We start from the raw sequence: 19,845 nt of genomic DNA on the forward strand, positions 1-19,845 counted from the left end.
GTCTAAGTCTGCCTTATAAGTCAAATACCTCCTGAGTGATCTGCATTTCTGAGTAGGCTTACATTATAAATCATGGGAAATATCCACCATCTATAAGTAAATGGAGTATAATGACCGAGAGGTAAAATTGATGAGTAAACATGAGAGTAACTGGCTGAAGCAATAACAAAATAAAATGCTTCATGAGCAGAGAAACAGAAGAGGTCTAGAAACATGAATTTATACTGTGTCTCTTCTCCCTGTCCTGCTTCTCACCCCAGCTTGTCCACATGCACTTATAATACACCCACTGGGAAAAAGAAATCAGTGGCTATGACTCATCTGGAGCTGGGTCCATGTGGTTAGGCCAACCTGTTATGTGCCTTATTAACCAGGAGGTTGCTATGAAAGAGAATTATAATGACTGAGTTGTGCCTATCTCAGAGGGGTCATAAATTTCTCCTTTATCCTGAAATTTATTTCCATTAGACCAGTAGGAACATAAATATCCTTGAGTACTCTACCCTTTTCTCAAATCTGGTTAAAATTAGCCAGCATCAAAAATAACTGGGGGAAGGGATTTGGCAAAGGGATCAATGGCAAAAATTATATAACAATCTTTTTTTTTCTTTTTTTTTTCTTTTTTTTTTTTAGGATTCCAGGCCTAAATGAAACATACTTTGAAGCATCCATGTTCCTTTTTATGATTAAATGCATTTATCCATCCCAAATTCATCAACATGAAATCTTCATTAATTTCCAAAATGAACACATTTTCCACAGCTCATAACTCAAGCCCCAATCTTGCAGTGCATGCCGAGTCTGCAGCAAGCCCCGCAGGATTCAGTGGGGCTGAAACTTCTTGGATAGAGACGTGGAGCTGCTTGCCCAGGTTGTTTTAATGACAATATTTACTCAGCCAATATTTCCTTGGTAGCTTAGCACCTCATAAACTGCAAGTTATATATTCTTATCTCTGTGAAGTATGGAGGCCCCTACTTTACCCAGACAGTAATTCCTAAAGCTACCTCCACCCAGGGAGATGACTAAAAAAGCATTTAGTGTTGTTGCAGTAAATTTTCAGACGCCAGGCTCCTAAGCAGAATGCATGATTCTTCTTCAGGTGTTTGATTTCCTTTATTGTGCAAAGAAGAGAAATTTCAGAGTCAAACACAGGGCTGTGGCACAGATTGCCATTTGAGATGCCTTAGGGTTTGCATCTTGCCCCCAGATGTCTCTCCAGGAAGACAAACATACCGCATCATATCTCCCTGCTCCATGTCAATGACCAGGAGCATCTCCACTGGCACTAGACACCTATATTTATGTATCTAAGTTCCACTGTAGATGACTTAAAAGGTAATTCACAATAACCAGCAATGTCTGCATGGATGAGATTTTAACATCTTAAAAAATATTAAAAAAAAAAAAAAAAAAAAAAAGGCTCACAAGTCCAGAATAGGCAGAAGCATTATAAAAAATACTGTATGGACTCCAAACCTGTGAAATCTGTGAACTGGGTGTGTTCTGCCCAGCATTTACCAGGAAGATACTGCCAGCACTGGGAGCTGTAGACATGTGATAAATTTTGTAAGATTTTAAAGTCATTGACAGGCTAAGGAATATCTGGTCTTCATGACCTAGATTTTGAACAATTAAATGATCTAGATGATATTTTTGGAACCGTTATATGCTTGAGCCGAAAGGATTTGATCTGTCATAAAGAAAGTCCAAGGGATAGAGAGAAACTGAACTCCTTTCTCCCATCACCCAAAGCACTAGGTGATGTGGGTGACCACCCACACCACTCTTACAGTACATTTGCTTGCAAACTAAAAACTTATCAACTCTAACTCAGTCTCCATTTCCTTATTCTCTGTTTTACTTATCTATTTATTTGCATATTGTCTTGCAGGTTCAACTCCCTCTTTCATATTAACTCTTTGAGAAATGATTCTCAGAGAAGTCTAGCGTGACAATAAAGAGGAATGTTTTAAGACAAAGGGGCTACAGACTTTCTGGGAAGTGAAAGGCGGAGCTAATGGAAGATTGGAGGAGGTTAAATAGGACTCCTTCGTCCAAACGGATGGTACCCCTAAAGAAAGGTCTTACCTGCATTTGTTCTGGTACCAGGACTGGTGAGTGTTAAATGCACTGGCATGGTGCAGCATGATTACTGAAAAATTCAAAAAGCAAAATAAATGGCAGCCCTTACTCTCCCTAATTAATACAGATTAGTTACAGCAATTTACTGTCAGGATTAACGCAGAATCAACCAGGCAGATGTGATCTATTAAATAGCTCTGCTTTTGCCAAAAGAAATTTATTCAGCACAACTGGATTTTATAAAGTCTTCATTACAGCTAGACATCTGCATCTAAACATCTACAACTTTATGGCATTTTTAAATTCCATTTTCTAAATGTTTTATTACCAGAGGGTATTATAGGCTTTAACAGATCTATAAATATGCATTCCTTTATCTGTGTCGTCTACTCAGAGCACAGATATACTGCAAAGTATATAGATCGCTGTGGTAATGATTTCAACTTAATCACTAACTTGAAGAATCAAGAATGCTGCAGTTTTCATGGCACTGGACCTCCATCTAGTGAGAAGAAGAATAGTGCATGCTTCTGGGGCATAAAACCTGCACAGTTCTTGCTTCCATGTTCAAAATGCTTTCATAAGTGGAATTGCACATAGCTGCTGGAAGAGATGTGGGTATCTTTAAATAAAATGCATAGGAAAGTGTCACTTACAACTGGAAAAAAAAAAAAGAAAAAAAAAACTTCTTAATCTCAGTTCCAATTGAATGCCAGTGATTGTTCACAAATCTCAGTAAAGGAAACAAACCTTGAGAAAATCCTGTGGTAGTTGGACATGTGTAACAGCTGACATTGTATTGCAGTGCCATGCTCTGCTGTTTATCCAGCTTAAAGCCTTAAAAAGGCTGGTCTATGGGCCCTGTTCTGAGATAAGGAGGTGTTATTATCCCCTTCACACAGGTAGAGAAGAAATATATGGATCAAGGGATGGATTTTGGAGGTCTGAAAACTTCCAGTAATATAGAGAGGCACCTACTTGAGTTTTTCTTGCGTTAAGTGCCTGACTCCTCCTAAGCATCAGGGCAGATGCCTGCTGCACCTTTTGCCACATCAGTGCCTATCAAACATTTCCTGGTGTGCCAGGATGACAGCCCACTCTCCTTCCCACCCAGAGGGTCACAGAACTGTGGTGTTAGCATCTGCTGTGCCGATGAGCCAGCAATCCCCCAGGGCTTGCATCGAGAAATCCTCAGAGCATGTTTCATGACGTCGCTGTAAAAATTTCAGAGACCTTTTGCACAAATGACAAAGCCACCATGTGAACGAATCTGAATGCCCAGATTTCTCTGTTGCCTTAACTTTAGAAGTGTCAGTTTGTAGTTTTTTTTGTTTGTTTGTTCAGCTGCTGTTTCCAGATGTAGGCATCCGAGATGTTGTACGATGGATGTAAGTTTTTCAAGACAGAAAATATTCTTTGCAGCAGCCTACCTCAGTCTTCGCAGGTCATGGACCACCAACAGACAAGGATTATTTTTTAAGAGACACAGGTATTGGCTATAGATATGACAGATAGTGTCTTCAAACATGCAACTTGCTTTAAAAGTAGTTAATAAAACCATATGACATTTTCAAAGACCGTTTGCAAGAGAATTCAAAGCACTCCCACTTTTCAAAGCCAAAATTTGAACATAAGCACAGATTCTGTTTTAATGACATTAAGTGAATTTTGTATTGGGGGGGGGTTGGAAGAAGAGAAAAAAAAAATGTTAGTAGGTTCTTTCTGAACACTGTATGTGGCTTCGTTCACTTCATCCTGAAAAAAACAGAAAAGGATGCAGAAAAGGATGTCAGAGATGATGGAAGATGGGAAATGGCTGAGCAAGAGCTTTGAAATAGATTCCTAGCAAGGAAATACTGACTATATTGAACACCGATTTAAATGGAAAAAACAGAGAGAGGTTACAAATGAGTACCCTTTAAAACAGAGTGGGTGAATCAGAAACAATCATTGGCTGCATCCCATAACCCAGAAAATGGATGATGCTCCCTGAAACTATTAAGCTGACCTTCTGAAGGAAACGCCTGTTCACACCATGTAGTTAAATTGGGTTTGCCTAGCGCGACTGAAGACAGTGTTTCTGAAGCAGCCTCCAATGTGGGTGGTTTTTAACTTGCTGGTAGCAACAGCTGGGAGAACATAAACAGGAAGAACTACTTTATGCTTGCTCTCTGTTTTATACTTTTTCATGAAGAAATGCTGTTTTACCACATGGTGCTCAGGTTCTCAGCTTCCACAGTGTCCCAGAGCCAGGCTGCAGGCAATGGGAAGTCAGCATTGCTGTGTGTGTGTGCGGAAAATCCCTCCAGAAGGTGTTACTTTAAAAATCCGTATATATGGAAGTAATCATGACTTTAATTGTTGTTTCTGGAAGTTTATAGGGTAGTATTTGCCTCTCTGCAGTTTCAGAGATGTAAGCTGAGGATGAGCTGAGATAGCTCTCTGAACAATGCTCCTGGTTCTTCCATCCACAATTATTTAAAATAAATCTCTCTGTAGATCATATGCACATATTGTGTACTGCAGCTATGACTAAAAATAATACACTGAATGAAACTGCTGGAGTTGCATAACATTCATCAAAACATTCTGCTTTATCTCTCCTTTTCCACATGACATAGCTTATTTTCCTCTGGAGTTAGCAAACCTGATGCCTTCCATTTTCAGATTAGATATTTAGACCTCATCATGCCATTTCTTTGTGAGAACATTAGCCTGAAGATTTTCTGTTGTATCCTCCAAGTCAAAAGCTTTAAGGCAAATCAGCTATACAGACTGGCATTTCTGAAGGAAACTATATAGCATGGTTACCTGGAATAGCAGAGGACTGGACTTATCAGCTCAGGAGGTGTTCTTCTACTCTGCATTACTGATTTCTGTTGTAGTCAGTATGAAACAAGTTCAGCCAGAAAGCCATTATGCTCACTGCATACTCTCCTTACCTTGTTCCTTCTAGCAGCTGAGATGGCTTTCTGAGTGTGACATTTGACCTCTGCAGTGATGGCAGGATGGCAGCTATGCTGTCCTTTATCTCCTAGATTTAAGGAGTAGAAGAGCTTTATAGGGTGAATCATTCAAGTTAAAAGTGGGTAAAAGAAGATCAGACATTGTGGTAAATGGTATATTTTTTCTTGAATAGAGTGGGGCTCCATTAACTACTGGCAATCTTCTGAGCTTGATGTGAGGGAGGTGATCCCCCAAGGTGGCCTGTAGGTAAGTGGATTGCAGAAGCTGGTTTCTGTGTGAGTGCTCCATGACTTTCAAGGTCAATAGCATCAAATTTAGGGCTGGGCCTGAAGACAGGCACAAGCACAACAGAGTTTCAAAACGCCATTCAGGACCACTGAAGCTTGACCCTATCTCAAGCATCTTTGGGCAAGGCTTTAGGGAGGGTTGGCCAGCTTTGCCACCTCCCCTAGACCTCCTCCACTGTGCTCTCACCAGAACCGCTCCTGGTTTAAAGAGGAGGTTTATTGCCTCTTTAAATAGTGAAGACAAGCAGCTGTTAAAAGAGTACTGAGCATAGCTGCATGTGAATCGGACATAGGAATGCATAAACAAATGTCAAATATGTCATTAAAGCCATGGTAATGTTTTCATCTTCTCTGCTAACTCCCTGGATGCTATGAAGTCCACATAAGTTTTAAGAAGCTTACAATATTATTGTCAGTCACAGACATAACAATCTCACTCAAAACAAAAACACTGAAATGGTATACTTCTCTTAGTTGAACAAGAGAAAAAAGATTTTCTGTATTAGCAGGACTTTCACACCGCTAGAGTTACACTACCAATTGCAATTTACACCTTCCCTACTTTCCTCTCCTAATTTAAGGCCCTACTTTTGAAGGCTGCATAGAGGTACTAGATTGACAGCAGCTTATTAATAGGCTTAACACAAAGGAGATCCAAGGTTTGAAACAGTGGAAATCAGATAGAAAGGCTGCAAGAACACAAAAATTTCATACACAAAACTACAGCATTCTACTGATTTCCTGAGGCTTCTTGCACCTTGTTGTTATGCCTTTTTATGTGCCTTGGCATGTCTTCAACCACCACTACCAGCACATAAAAATACTCATGTATATTTAATAGAGGAAAATCATGGTCTGAGTACTTTATTTTATATATACATATGTGTATGTATATATATATATATATGTAGACCTTACCTTGAAACTTGGAGGACTATGACTGCGAAGAATCACAGAAATGGTACCTGAATTATGAGGTTCTTCAGTCTGCACATACAATTATATTCTGCCTTCCTTTAGGTATGTTTTCCTTGGGAGTAGGGAAAACTGCTTGTAAATTTACACACATACATATACCCCCCCCCACAGATCATAGGGATATATATATCCTTGTTATACTCTGGTGATCACCCATTTCTAGTACAGCTGTCATACTTCATTAGTTCTTGAATTCAAAATAAAATATTATTTCCTTCTTTTGGTCTGTATATGTATTTATTTATTTACATTTATTCGATGTGAATGTATCATTCTGTATTATTATTTGCTATTTTATATACATTTCTTAACTATTATGCATCTATATATTTACCGAAGGCAGAAAAATGTTGGTTTTTTTGTTGACTATGCTATTATCTTTTTCCTAGCATATGCAGTACTCATGGGGTTTTAAATTCCTCACTAAATTTCCTTTGTCCACTTAAGAAAAGCCAGTCTTATACACAGCAGGCTCAGGTGTGGATTCCTCACAACTATTTTTAGGATGCGCTTGCACTAAGATTTATGCCATTCATTCTCTGGAGGCGTCTGCCTTTCTTCACCGATTAAATTGGCAGACTGTGTGACTAAGCTTCTAATTCAGGCATCTCGAGGATGATTTTAGGCACAAACAGAGCTGGCAGTTTTCTAGGGTGCTGACCACCTCACCTGCATATCTGGCATCAGTAAGAAAAGCAGCTCTGCCTTTACCAAAAATCTTCACCTCCACCTCACAGCCAGTAAGTGACAAGTTACTTTGTCCTTGGCCAGAGGACAGCAAAACTGCCTGCCCTTCTTGAGAAGAACTTCATCACTTTGCATAGGCATCTCAAATCAATTGCTTGTAGGAATTGCTTGTTGGAAGCTTGCAGCTTCCAGATCAGCACCTCCACCTGTAAATTCAACCAATAAAACTTAGCATATGTGCAGAGTTCACCTGTACAAAGCCACCAAGTATCATAAGGCTCCCCTTCAGATGAGACATGAAGACAGAGTCATGAAGATGTTATTGCTATCACAGTCAGGAGGTATCCTGTGTTTTCTCCACTTCCTTTATCCCAGACCTTAAGAGAAGAGCCATACATCATTTTTTTCTTGGTCAATTCTTTATAACGACATTTGTCATGAATTTTCATCCTGTCTTACTTAGATGATAGTGAAATGCTTCAGGGCTTTACAATTCAGATATGGATGATGAATTCTTAATCTTTTTATTTTTCAAACATAAAATGAAAAACACATGAAAAGAAAAACACACCCCTGCTTCTTATCCATTGACTCCTTGAATAGTGTATATTCAAAAACCCCACTAGTTGTCACTTTCAGAGGAAAAGCCTGAAATGTTTATATATTTTTTCAGACTGTTTTCTCCTCATATCACAATATGTGTATAGAGAGAGAGAGTTAACCAAAACACCAGTTTTAGTATCTTGACCATGAAGAAAACATAGTATAAGAATCTTTGGTCCATAATTGATATCTTTGTTATATTTTGTGCTATTCAAATATTTATACTATACGTGCTGTTGCAATAGCTAAACATCTGTCAGGGCAACTCCTCTGTCTTTTTTTTATGGCTTGTTTGGCAGAGTCTCTGGATTCTGAGAGGAATGATCTGCTGGCCTGGAAATCTTCTACTGCAGATATTTGCAAAATTCATTTCTTCAGCTTTCTTCTTTTCTTTTTTTCCTTATTTATTTATTTATTTATTTATTTTACCTTTTTCTCAAGTTTCTCTTCTTCTCTCTACTCATCTTCAAAGGATCTATATGAACAGTTGTGCATCATGATAGTAATTGCCTGGATTGTCCTGGTCAGTCATTGACTTAATAGCTTGATGTTCTGTTCAAAATGATACAGCTTATCCATACATTGTACAATCTGCATATTGACTTTGAGTTCAGGTATTGGTAGAAGAGTCAGGATCAAGGAGGTACCATGTGAGGCTTAAGATTTTTGCACCAGTTTGAATGTGGAGGTCCTCCAAGACATCAGTGACCTCTAGCATGAATTCTGTGGAGGCCAACATTTGTTTCTGTTCTGACTTTGATTCTTGGGAGTATGAGTACAGGAGAGAAGATGTCCTTCATAAGAGAAGGCAATATTTTCCTTCCAGGAGTCTCTCTTTAATAATTCTTTGCTTGATGTATGTAGTGGGGTTGTGCTGTAACTATTGCAGTGTAAGAAATGAGTGGAGATAAATTATCATCAGTCAGACCAGGCTGGTCTGCTTCAAGTCAGTATTGGAGGTCCGCAGAAATGAGAGCCTCAGGAAAAGTAAATATGTGGATTTCTCTGATACAAAGAAGAGTTGCAAACTGTAACTAATATAATAAGGAAAAGAAATAATAATTAAAAAAAAAAAAAAACAACACTGCATTCACCTGCATCATATAGTGAATCCGAATGAATCACACATAGCATTACATGGACAGCATGTTCATAGCCATGAAAGGCATTCTTCTTATTAGAGCCCCTTGCTGACTCCTTTAAACACTGTTATTATTTCAGCAACTCAAAGTTGCAAAAAAAACTAGCGCAAACTGGAAACAGCTGTACACTTCCCCTCCTCCACCACAGTTTAACATTATCCAAATTTTGATAATCTTTAGATTTACACTATGTTAGATTAGAGCATATTTTGAAAACTAAAGCTTTACGAGAAAAACAGTGACTGTGAAAGCTAAAATACCTTGAAATAATAAGGCTGGCTCCTGCTGGAACACTGAGATTCAGCACTGCAACTGTGTGAAAGCAAATCAAATAATCACTTTGGATTGCCAGCAGATCAGGACTCCCCAGTGACTGCCTTTTCAATTTCTCAATGGGGACCAACAGATGGAAAAAAGCTGAAGAGAGCAGGTTTGCTTTCTCTGCCCACTGAATAATTTCCTTCTTGTGCCTTTTTGTCTATCTGTAGCTTATAGCTCTGTTTACCCAAAATGATTAGAGCTTTCTGTCAAACAGGAGCTCAGAGGAACAACAGAAGGTCATGTATATTCTTGCTGATACAGCCACCTGTTGTCTTGCCACACACCCCATTTATTTACTACTGACTCACTCAACCTTTCTCCCTAAGCCCAGTGATGCCAAATGGGACCAGATTTCCTCTTTTCATATTTTTTTACTGTAGCAGGTTCTGTTGAATGCTGAAAGATGACTGCCTAATTTTATAACCTTTCTGGAGGTCCTGTCTTAACCTTCCTCACGAGCTGTACCATTCATTATTCAGAGGGGAGAAAAACACAGGAGAAAAAAGACAAAGCTATGGTCCTGGACTCTCCCACACTGAATGTTTCCTCCCCTGACACCCAGGCAAAGCCTGCAACCCAGGCAAAATTTATTCAGAATATGAATCCATTGCTTAAGTAATCCTGGGAAGACAGTACTTGGGCTGCATAAAGGCAAAGAAGCAAAACAGAACCGGGGCTCATGGATCAGCTTTCCTTACCCTTCTGTTACTTATAGGAGGCACCTTGTTGTGTGCTGATAGCTTTCTATATGTGACAGCTCACAACACAGCACAGGTTTGTTTGCCCTGGGTGTCCCAGGGTTTGCCAGACCTTCCCAAGCTGCACATGGCAGCAGTAGGGCTGCAATCATATCACGAGCGGAGGACGTGCAGTCAGCTCTGCCATGCTCCACTCCCTGCACCTTTACGTCAGTTCACAGCAGCCAGGGATGGACATCGGAGTTTTCTGATTCGATCCATTCCTCAGTGTATTGCTACCATCTTCCTTCCTTCCATATATCCCTCTCCTTAGCCCATACCCTTTGATTCAGCATAGCATGCCTTATGGTAACATTTTCCCAAGGAGAAGGCAGAAGCACTCAATTTGACTAGATATTAGGAAACAAGAGGCACTGTCTTCTCCAGAAGACAATCCTGGCTTAAATCCAGTCATTAAAGCACCAAAGAAGACTGAATGAAGAAAAATCTTCATGGTCTTACCTCCCGCCACCTGCACACAGCATACAGGAGGCATGACGGTGGCCGGGTTTTCCAAGCACTGGAAATAGCTTTGAGTCAAGTGCACAGCCAGAGAGGCACGAGAGAGAGAGCAAGGCAGGTTATTTATAATTGCCAAAGATACTTCGCTATGGCAAATCATCTAAGTTCCTGGTTTATTTTCTGAAGCAACTCGGCTCTGCTAGAGATTAATTTTCTCCGCAAGACTTTTTGGCAGACTCATTAGAGCCTGCTGAGACACTCTGGACTGCCAAGATCCACACTAGCAAGCATCTCCAATGTACTGACATTTCTAGGTTGAGCTGATTCTGAGATAAGATTTTTACAGAACATATCACAAGGCATTTCAAAAAATGAAACACCTAGGGTTTGGTTTTTTTTTTTTTTTAGAGTTCCTTGTCTGCAAAACAGACATTGTCTAATTATGTTGAAACTTTTCCAGAAAATGTACCTCTGGCTACAGCTCCACTCTACATGCCACTTTCAGATGGAAAAAAAACTTTAAAATAGGGGAAAAAAAAAAAAAAGGAAAAAAAAGAAAAAAAATTATTTGTTGATTGCATGGGGGTGAGGCAGCCAGAATTAGACATACAACAGAAAGTGATTCGTACTTTATCTTTGGACTTACTGTACAGCATCTGTAATTTCACCTGTGCTCATTCTGAAGGAAGGTGAGGAGCAGAAAATAGTATGAAAGACTGGCTCAAAGATAAGTTGAAGGAGGCATGGGCACATGCCTCTGGCTTTCAGGAGAGCACAGAGGAAGCACAAATAACTACTTCTGTGGTCTTTTGCCACAGCCACTTTCTCCTAGTTTTCAGAACAGCTGGGTGAACTGAGATATATATTCAAAAATTTCCCAAATTGCTTTCAAACACTAATTGACTAAGCCTCAAGATAACTCACCTCTCTAGTGGACTTCTTCCATGTTAATTTTTATTTTCAGTCATAGCGGTGCTTTTAAAGTTCGTGGCAGGACACTGTTTTTAAGTTGTCAGTCTTCTTTTGTTACTGCTATCTTTTTGTTTCTGATGAGCTGCTTAACCTGAAATAGCAATTGGGCAAGCACCACTTGCTTGGGGTAAATAGTTAATAATATCTGCAGGGGAAGGATTAGGCTGGCTTTAGTCAGCATCATCAATTTCTTTCAGAAAATCTGTGTTACGTGTTCTGTCAGGTTATGTTCACTATTTAAAGGCTTTTTAGGAAACAGCACTCAAATTCGACTCATAAACATTACAAAGCATCGTGATATATTAGAGAGAAACCCAGACAAAATGACCTCACTGAGAAGAGGGCATGGAGAGCTCAGATGGGCTGGTAACAGCCAGCTGCCTAACCAGCCCATGCACAGCTCTGGCTCAGCTGGGGTAAGTTCTGGCTGGCATTTAGACCCAACACTTCAAATAAAGTGGAGGATTGAGCACCCAAATGGCTTGAGCTGGCTCCAACAAGCTTCATGGTTTCACATGGACTTGGTCCCAGCTCCATGCTATTTGAGGAGCTACAGAGCAACACACATTTCTTTTCCATTATCATACCAGTTGCCTACAAGAAACCCATCAAACAGTTTTTCTGCTCATAAAATGTCTGGACAGCATGAGGTCATGTCTGGGATAAATCCAGGTAGAGCACACCAGGACAGAGCAACAAAAGAGATTTAAATTGTAAAAAAAATCAATACCTCCTATCTCAAGGGCTAGGATTACATTTATCACTCTGAGGTTGCACACCAAGGCTACCTTTACAATGAAATCCCTACAAGTCTCTGACAGGAAATCTACTCTCTGTTACAAGATCCCTTTGAAACTCTTATTAGAGAGCCAGGTTTCAGTCACTGCAGCTTCTCTGGACACCTCCTTCCCCTGATTCAGACATGAAATTCATAAAAGTTGCCCAACGAGATGGTATGCAGGAACCTGTTTCCTCTAGTCACCTCACACAGACTTCTGTGACCATAGCACAGTTCCTGAAATGACATTCCTGTTCCCATATGTGGAAGGCAGGGACCAAAAAGGTTCTGTCTAGGAGTATGTCTTATGTCTGTCTGTGATAAGCCAGTACTCAGTTTGGGAGAAAAGACAAGAAAGCTACCTTGCCCTTGGGTGATAAAGGACACTCACAGGATACTGGCCCTACAGAGTGCCCTGTGCCAGCGGGCTGGCTCTGTGGTGGCTCTGGGGTTCAGGGAAGTTCTGAGTACCCTGTCTTCTTCACCCTAAGGCCTCCCAAAGGCCATGGCATAGTGCATACCATTCAGGACATTGGCAGCCAGGATATTAAGGAAAATACACCCAACTACAGATAAGCATCCAAATGCATGTCCCACACCAAGGAGCTGATACTCAGGCAGAGAGCCTGTGGAGCTCATATTATCACAACTGGAAACTAGGGAAGAAGTAACTGTGACATTTGCCACTTCACAGGCTGATAGCCTGGCATTATCAGTGTTCCTTTGCTGCTAAGACAAGGTCATTTTCTGACACTGAATCTGTGAAGACAGGACTTGTGCTTACCCAAGGGTTGTTAGTGTTCATTAGCAAGCCCATACTGACATTCTACCAGCTCCTGTGGTAGCACTGTCATGGTAGCTCTTGTTGTATAATCATGTAAGTGATCATGTATAATCTTGTTGTATAATCATGTAAGTGGCCCCTGCTGAGCTACAGAAACTTTATTCAACTATGACTCTTTTGTTCACCCTGAGGTGACAGATGCCAAACTCACGACAATGACGTTGAGCTCCCAAAAGTTTGAGCGAAAGCCCCAAGGTTAGCCACAGCCATTTTGCCTTGTAGCACGGGTCCCAGCTCCCTGAACAGTGTCTCAAAGATGAGAGGATTTTGTAACCCATACTGGCAACAGTAGGCGGAGTTAATGCAAGAGAGGTCATGGAAGTGATGCAGACAAGCTGGGGGACACATGGGTAGAAAAATGTGCATTGGTGAGACACGAAAAATGAGAGAAACAGAAAGATGGAGTTTACTTTTGCCAAGCTTTGCACCAAACTGAAGCAAGCTGGAGATGAATGACTGTGTTTAAGGCAAGTTCAGACCAGAGCGAGAGCCAGGCAACCCATAGTGCCCCCTTCAATGAAAGAAGGCTTTTAAGGTTTATATCTAATCCCACTGCTAGAATAGCAAAGCTCTCAATCTTCCCAAAAGCAAGAGAAAGGAAATTGAAGAATTCAAGCTCTAGTGTAATGAAATGCACTTTCCACCCACTTAGATTTAAGATTGTGAATCAGTGCTGCATTTATGCAGTTTCTGGGATGGAAGGGCATTGTGGTGCATCTAAATCAGATTTCTGAGCCAGTGGTAGCAGATGGACCTCAAGAGAAAAAAACACACAGTCAGATAGCTAAAATAAGCAGATATATGTTTCACCGCCTCTGGTTCAGTGATGGTGTCACCCTCTGTCATTGCCAATTCTAACAAGACTAGAAAACTCTTTAAAAATGCGACACATGGAAGATAAAAATATCAAGAGCAGAGGTTGGCTAATTTTACAGCTTCACAGTTTTTGCCCAATTTGCATCATCTGTATCATGTCTGACACTTTGACACATGACATACACAGAGACTGTACTGGCAGTCCAGGAAAGCAACCATTAGGGCTATCTCATGAACATAATCATAAAAAATTACATTAATATAATTTAATTAAAAACGGATGACAGCCATTCTGAATGATGAACTCAATTTTAAGGAAAGCTATAACAGACTGAGAATTGGTACAGTTTTATTTTATCATTAGTCTGTTCTATTAAAAGAAAACAAAATAAGTAAATGAGGCACTGGAAAATCTTTTATGTATAACAACCTTAACAGAGAATAGTTTCATCCACTTTAAAAGTTAATGTTTCCCTGTCAAAGAAGCATTTGCTTTTCTCATTCCTGCATTGGGAAGTTCTGCACCCTCACCTCCTATTAAAAACAAACAAACAAACAAACAACCCCACCAACATTCAGGGCAGTGCAACTGCTTTAATTTGGGATGGAGGTGACAATCTAGTCTTCACCAGAAGTATGCAGTTTAATCTGAGAGAGATAAATCTCTTCAGCATGATGCCAAACACTGCCCGTGGTGTCAAGCAGAGTTAAAATTAGTCCTTTTCTTGTCTAGCCTAGGCGGTGGCATTAATAACAAGTAAATTTAGAGTTGCACATAAAGCAGAAAAGTTCAGTCATCAAGAGCCAAACCAGAATAGCTTATAAGCAAGGAAAAGATATGCACTGATGAAACATTTTTAGTTTCAGAAACTTCCAGTTGCAGAAATTGTCGTAGCCAAATACGTCATTACCATTTTATTCAATGCTTAAGATAAAATGCGGCAAAAAGCATCCATCTGTTCATCTTTAGCACCCACCCAGACAGAATCTATACTGCCAATTTCTGCTCAGAAGTACACCAGGGTAAACTAGTAATAACTACTTTGACAGTAATGTATTCACTCCAGGTTTAATATAGCATCAAATTTGTTTCCTGTGTAGCAGTTCTCAGAAAGATTAGAAAATCTCCCCAGAGCCCTACCTAATATCTCTTCTGAAAAAACAGTGCCCATTATCTACAGTGGTGTTTAAGTCATTGTTTAGCAGGTAAGTATAAACTCTCTGTCCACTGTTTAACTGCTGGGCAAACTAATTTAAGGTATCACAATTGAAAAAAGCATCATATGATGGCACCATCTATTGAACATGCAGGGAAAAAAAATAGGGACTTTCCTTAATATCTGTTTCTCTAATTAGAAAACATAACATCTGTGTGATATTACAGGCAGTTTTGAATACTGCAGTTGATACAACTGAAGGAAGGGATGCCATCCAAAGGGACATGGACAAGCTTGAGTAGTGGGTCTATGTGAACCTAATGAGATTCAACAAGTCTAAGTGCAAGGTGCTGCACTGGGGTCGGGGCAATCTCGGACATGAGTACAGACTGGGAGAAGAACTCACTGAGAGCAGCCCTGCAGAGAAGGACTTGAGGGTTCTGGTGGATGAAAAGCTTGACGTGAGCTAGCAGTGTGCACTTGCATCCCAGAAGGCCAACTGTGTCCTGGGCTGCATCAACAGAAAAATGGCCAGCAGGTAAAGGGACGTGATTGTGCCCCTCTACCCTGCTCCTGCGAAACCCCCACCTTGAGTACTGTGTCCAGGTTTGGGGCCCCCAGCACAAGAAGGAGGTGGCCCTATGAGAATGGGTCCAGAAGAAGGCCATGAAGATGATCCTCTCTTATGAAGTAAGGCTGAGACACCTGGGGCTGTTCAGCCTAAAGAAGAGAAAGCTTCGAGGTGACCTCATTGCAGCTTTCCAGTACTTAAAGGGGGCTTATAAAAAAGATGGAGAGCAACTTTTTGCTCAATCAGATAATGACAGGACAAGGCGAAATGGTTTTAAACTAAAAGAAGGGAGATTTAGATTAGAGGCTAGGAGGAAATTCTTCACTCAGAGGGTGGTGAGGCACTGGCACAGGTTGCCCAGAGAGGTTGTGGATGTCCCATCCCTGGAGTCGTTCTAGACCAGGTTAGATGAGGCCCTGGGCAACCTGATCTAGTGGGTGGCATCCCTGCCCATGGCAGGGTGGTTGGAACTAGATGATCTTTAATGTCCCTGCCAACCTTAGCCATTCTATGATTCTATGATTTTTTACCCTACATGAAGCAAAGCCATACAGGGTTAAAGTTGCATCGGTCTTGTGAACCAACATATACTAGTGTCCTTCTGGCTAGTTGACTGAACGCTTTCTCTGAAGTACAAACCTTGATAGATGTTCTAAAAGCCTTTCTTGACATCAAAAAAATCAACCTTATGTTTCAACTGGCTTCATAAGCACATGAAATCCCACAACAGACTTGCACAGCATGTCAGATACTATCAAGAAGAATACAATACTTTTATGTACAAAGATAGTGAAGGGTCTCAAAGGGAAGACATATGAGGAGCAGCTGAGGTCCCTTGGTTTGCTCAGCCCAGAGCAGAGCAGGCTGAGGGGAGGCCTCATGGCGGCCTGCAGCTCCCTCACGAGGGGAGCAGAGGGGCAGGCGCTGAGCTCTGCTCTCTGGGGACAGCGACAGGACCCGAGGGAATGGCATGCAGTTGGGACAGGGGAGGGTCAGGCTGGGTGTCAGGAAAAGATTCTGCACCCAGAGGGTGGTCGGGCAGTTGGACAGGCTCCCCAGGGCAGTGGTCACAGCACCGAGCCTGCTGGAGTTCACGAAGTGTTTGGACGACACTCTCAGACACATGGTCTGATTTTTGGGTGGTCCTGTGTGGAGCCAAGAGTTGGACTTGATTGTCCTTGTGGGTCCCTTCCAACTTCGGATATTCCATATTTCTAAGATGCTAAGAAATGTTTAAGAAAACTTGTTTTCACTCATCTTCTGAGCATGTTTGAATCTTTGTCTTCCATACTGGCAGTCAGTGCTTTGATTCACAGAGCCGACGAGTGTTCACATTAGGATAAATTTGCCTGGATATTAGAGACCCCCTGGAACATTTTGAAAGAATGAAGGCCTTTACCTACACAAAGCCTAAAGCCTAAATTCTACCTGCCTACCTCCATTCTTTTTTCAAAATTCTGTAAAGCCCCTTTATTCCCATCTCAAAGATGGCCTAGCACATTCCCAGTAAGGTAATGTCCAGGTCTGTTCTCAGTTTGAACAGATGATGTTAACTAAATGCAAGGAGTCTCATTACAATGCATCTAAAAATAAATTTCGCCTGAAGTAGTCCTCCTTCCTTCATTTATACTTTTCCACAAGAATTCAAAAGGTAAGATGTTAAATGATGTGTTGCTTAAATGGAAGTGCACAAATAGCTCTGCACCTCTAATCCTTAATGGAGATTGCAAGTGCAACAACGCTGAGAGGCCTTACAGTATGGCTAAAGAATCTGTGATCATTTGCATTCACCAGGGAAGGCCTGCGATATGTTGTTTGGCAGAAACAAAACATGGTACAGCATGAGTTGGTTCTTACTCACATCATGTTCTAAGAAAAAACCTAGGAAATCTCTACTTCTGGAGTTTTCTGATAAAAGAATAGTTGGATCTTACTATCTATTTCTGAGAACATTAGCAGTTGCTGAAGGCCACCCTCATCTAGGACTTTGACATCTCTAATCCAAATGACCTGTTTGGACTCAAAACAATAGCCCTAGTTAGAGATTCAATTCTATCACCTAACTTTCAGGATTTCTTAAAGACAATGGCATTTTTAAAGGTTAAAAATAAATCTACTGCATGTGTAGTAAATGAGTGCATCTCAAATTAATGACTGTATTTTCTTTTTGGCATAGTAGAAGCAAAACAAAATTAATTTAAGAAATGGACTGATGCTAAGTTTTGAAGAGCCACCTGTTATTTGATAACTTCAGAGATGTACTTTGAAACAATTAAACATATCCCCTCCAATTCATTTAGAAATGATTAAATTATCTTAAGCTTAAGTATTAAAAGCATATGAAATCACAGCTGCAATTTTACTGATGAAAATATAATCAAGAGGAAATGTACACCATGACCCAGTGCATTCAGTGAGGTTAAAATGGACCTGGAACTGGTTAACAAGGTGCTTTTGTTCCACATACCTAGAAGCAAAATGAAGGAACGGTAAAATATTTAGGTTTCCGGTGCCAGTTAGTTAGGTTAGCTAAGATAATGAAATAGCTGTTGATGAAGGTTGCAACCAAGCCATTAGCACTACATTCAAAATAGAAAGATGGCCATGTGAAGAAGTGGAATACATGGAAAGGAAGCTGCAAGAGCTCTCTCTTCGCTTACAGTTTTGCTGTTCCTGGGGAGAGCTACCTGCCCAGAGACAAGTTGGCCTTGCTGCAGTGCCCAGCCTGCCTCCCAGGGCCTGCCACAGGCAACAACTGCTTTACTGCCTCAGTCTGTTGCCCTACTGCTGTACGGGGTCGGGCTGGGATGTTAACTTTCCCTGCAGCAGCCCATATAGTGCTGTGCTCTGCACTTGTAGCTAAAACAGCAATGGTATCACACCAGTGTTGTGTCTGCTGCTGAGCAGTGCTGCCACAGCATCAGGACTCTCTCTAACCCCCCTAGGGGTGGGCAAAGATGTGAGAAAAGAAACATCACCAGGGCAGCTGACCTAAACCAACCAAAGGGACATTCCATACCATATGATGTCACACTCAGCAATAAAAGGTGGAAAAAGGAGGAAGAGGGGAGGGGTGGGCTCTTGTTGGGAAAATGTCTGTCCTCCTCCCAAACACCGGCTACGTGCGTTGAGGCCCTGCTTCAAGGACGTGGTCAAGCATCACTCATTTGTGGGAAGTAGAGAGTAATTTCTGTCCTCTGCACTTCCACATAGCCTTTACTTGTTTTGTTTAGTTTTCCCTTTCCCCCTCCCTTTTCCCCTTTCCCTTTTTTTTTTCCCCTTTTGTTAAATTGTTAATTGTTTAGTTAAATTCTTTAGTTAAATTTTTTAATTAATAATAATAATCTTTCCTTAATAATTATTTCTTTTTTCCTTTAATTAAATCATCCTTATCTCAACCTGTGAGTTGTTCTTTCCTTTACTTCTTCCCCTCCTCATCTAAGGAGGGGGAGTGAGAGCGCGGTTGTGGTGTTCAGCTGCCTAGTCCGGTAAAACCACCACAACTGCCGATGCCCTTCTTTTATTCCTGTGCCCCAGGAATATAGTAGACCCCGGATGTGGCACTGACATGGATTTTATTCAGATGTAACAGCTTACTCGGGAATGCAGCAGAAGTCAGCAAGCCCCATTTTGGCCTGTAAGCAGCAGAGGCAGCAGCAGTTCCATGCTGCGGGCAGACTGTGCAGAGCAGCACCCTGACAGGGCTGCAAACACGAACACCGATAAGTGCTAGTGTTGGTGGCAGCTTTTTAGAGCTTGAGAAGAGCTCTTAGAAATTCCTCTGGCCTAGCCCATGGGCTTGCTGGGAACACCACCATATGCTATGACATTTGACGATATTTCTGCTTGTTTAACATAGTATCAGTAGTCTGGATGAAGCACCACAGTCCCATAGTACAACTCAGTCACTATTACAGTAGCCATGTACCACAGTACATTACAAGCTGTGTTGCACCTATATTTAGGTCCGAGACAGTGCCTAACTGTAGATGTCACAGTCCCTTTTGACTAGACTATAAGGACAATTTTCTGAAGGAGGAATCAAAAGGCTGACTTGCTGAAGATATTAAAAATATCCTTGGAGGGAATAGATGAAAGAGAGAAATGCTGCTGGACACAGCTTGGAGCTAAAAACCAAACCTTTAGAAAAGCTTTTCTCCTGCTGTATTTTATGTTACTAATGATTAAAAAAATAAAAGAGCCAAAATAGTATCATATAACAGTACCTTAACAGGAAGTCATATATAACAGTCTAATAGTAACTAAATAGCAGTAACAATACAAGTACTAAATTCAGAATTTGATGGCAGCAATATTAATAATAATCACACAGGAATATCTGCCTTAACAAAAGGTTTGACTTTTTTTTTTTAATTTGAAAGTCAAAATTTTATGCTAATGATGCAAACGTGCAATGAGTTAGCTATAGGCAAAGTTA

Source organism: Cygnus olor, chromosome 3 (assembly GCF_009769625.2).
Source record: "Cygnus olor isolate bCygOlo1 chromosome 3, bCygOlo1.pri.v2, whole genome shotgun sequence".
NCBI lineage: Eukaryota > Metazoa > Chordata > Aves > Anseriformes > Anatidae > Cygnus > Cygnus olor.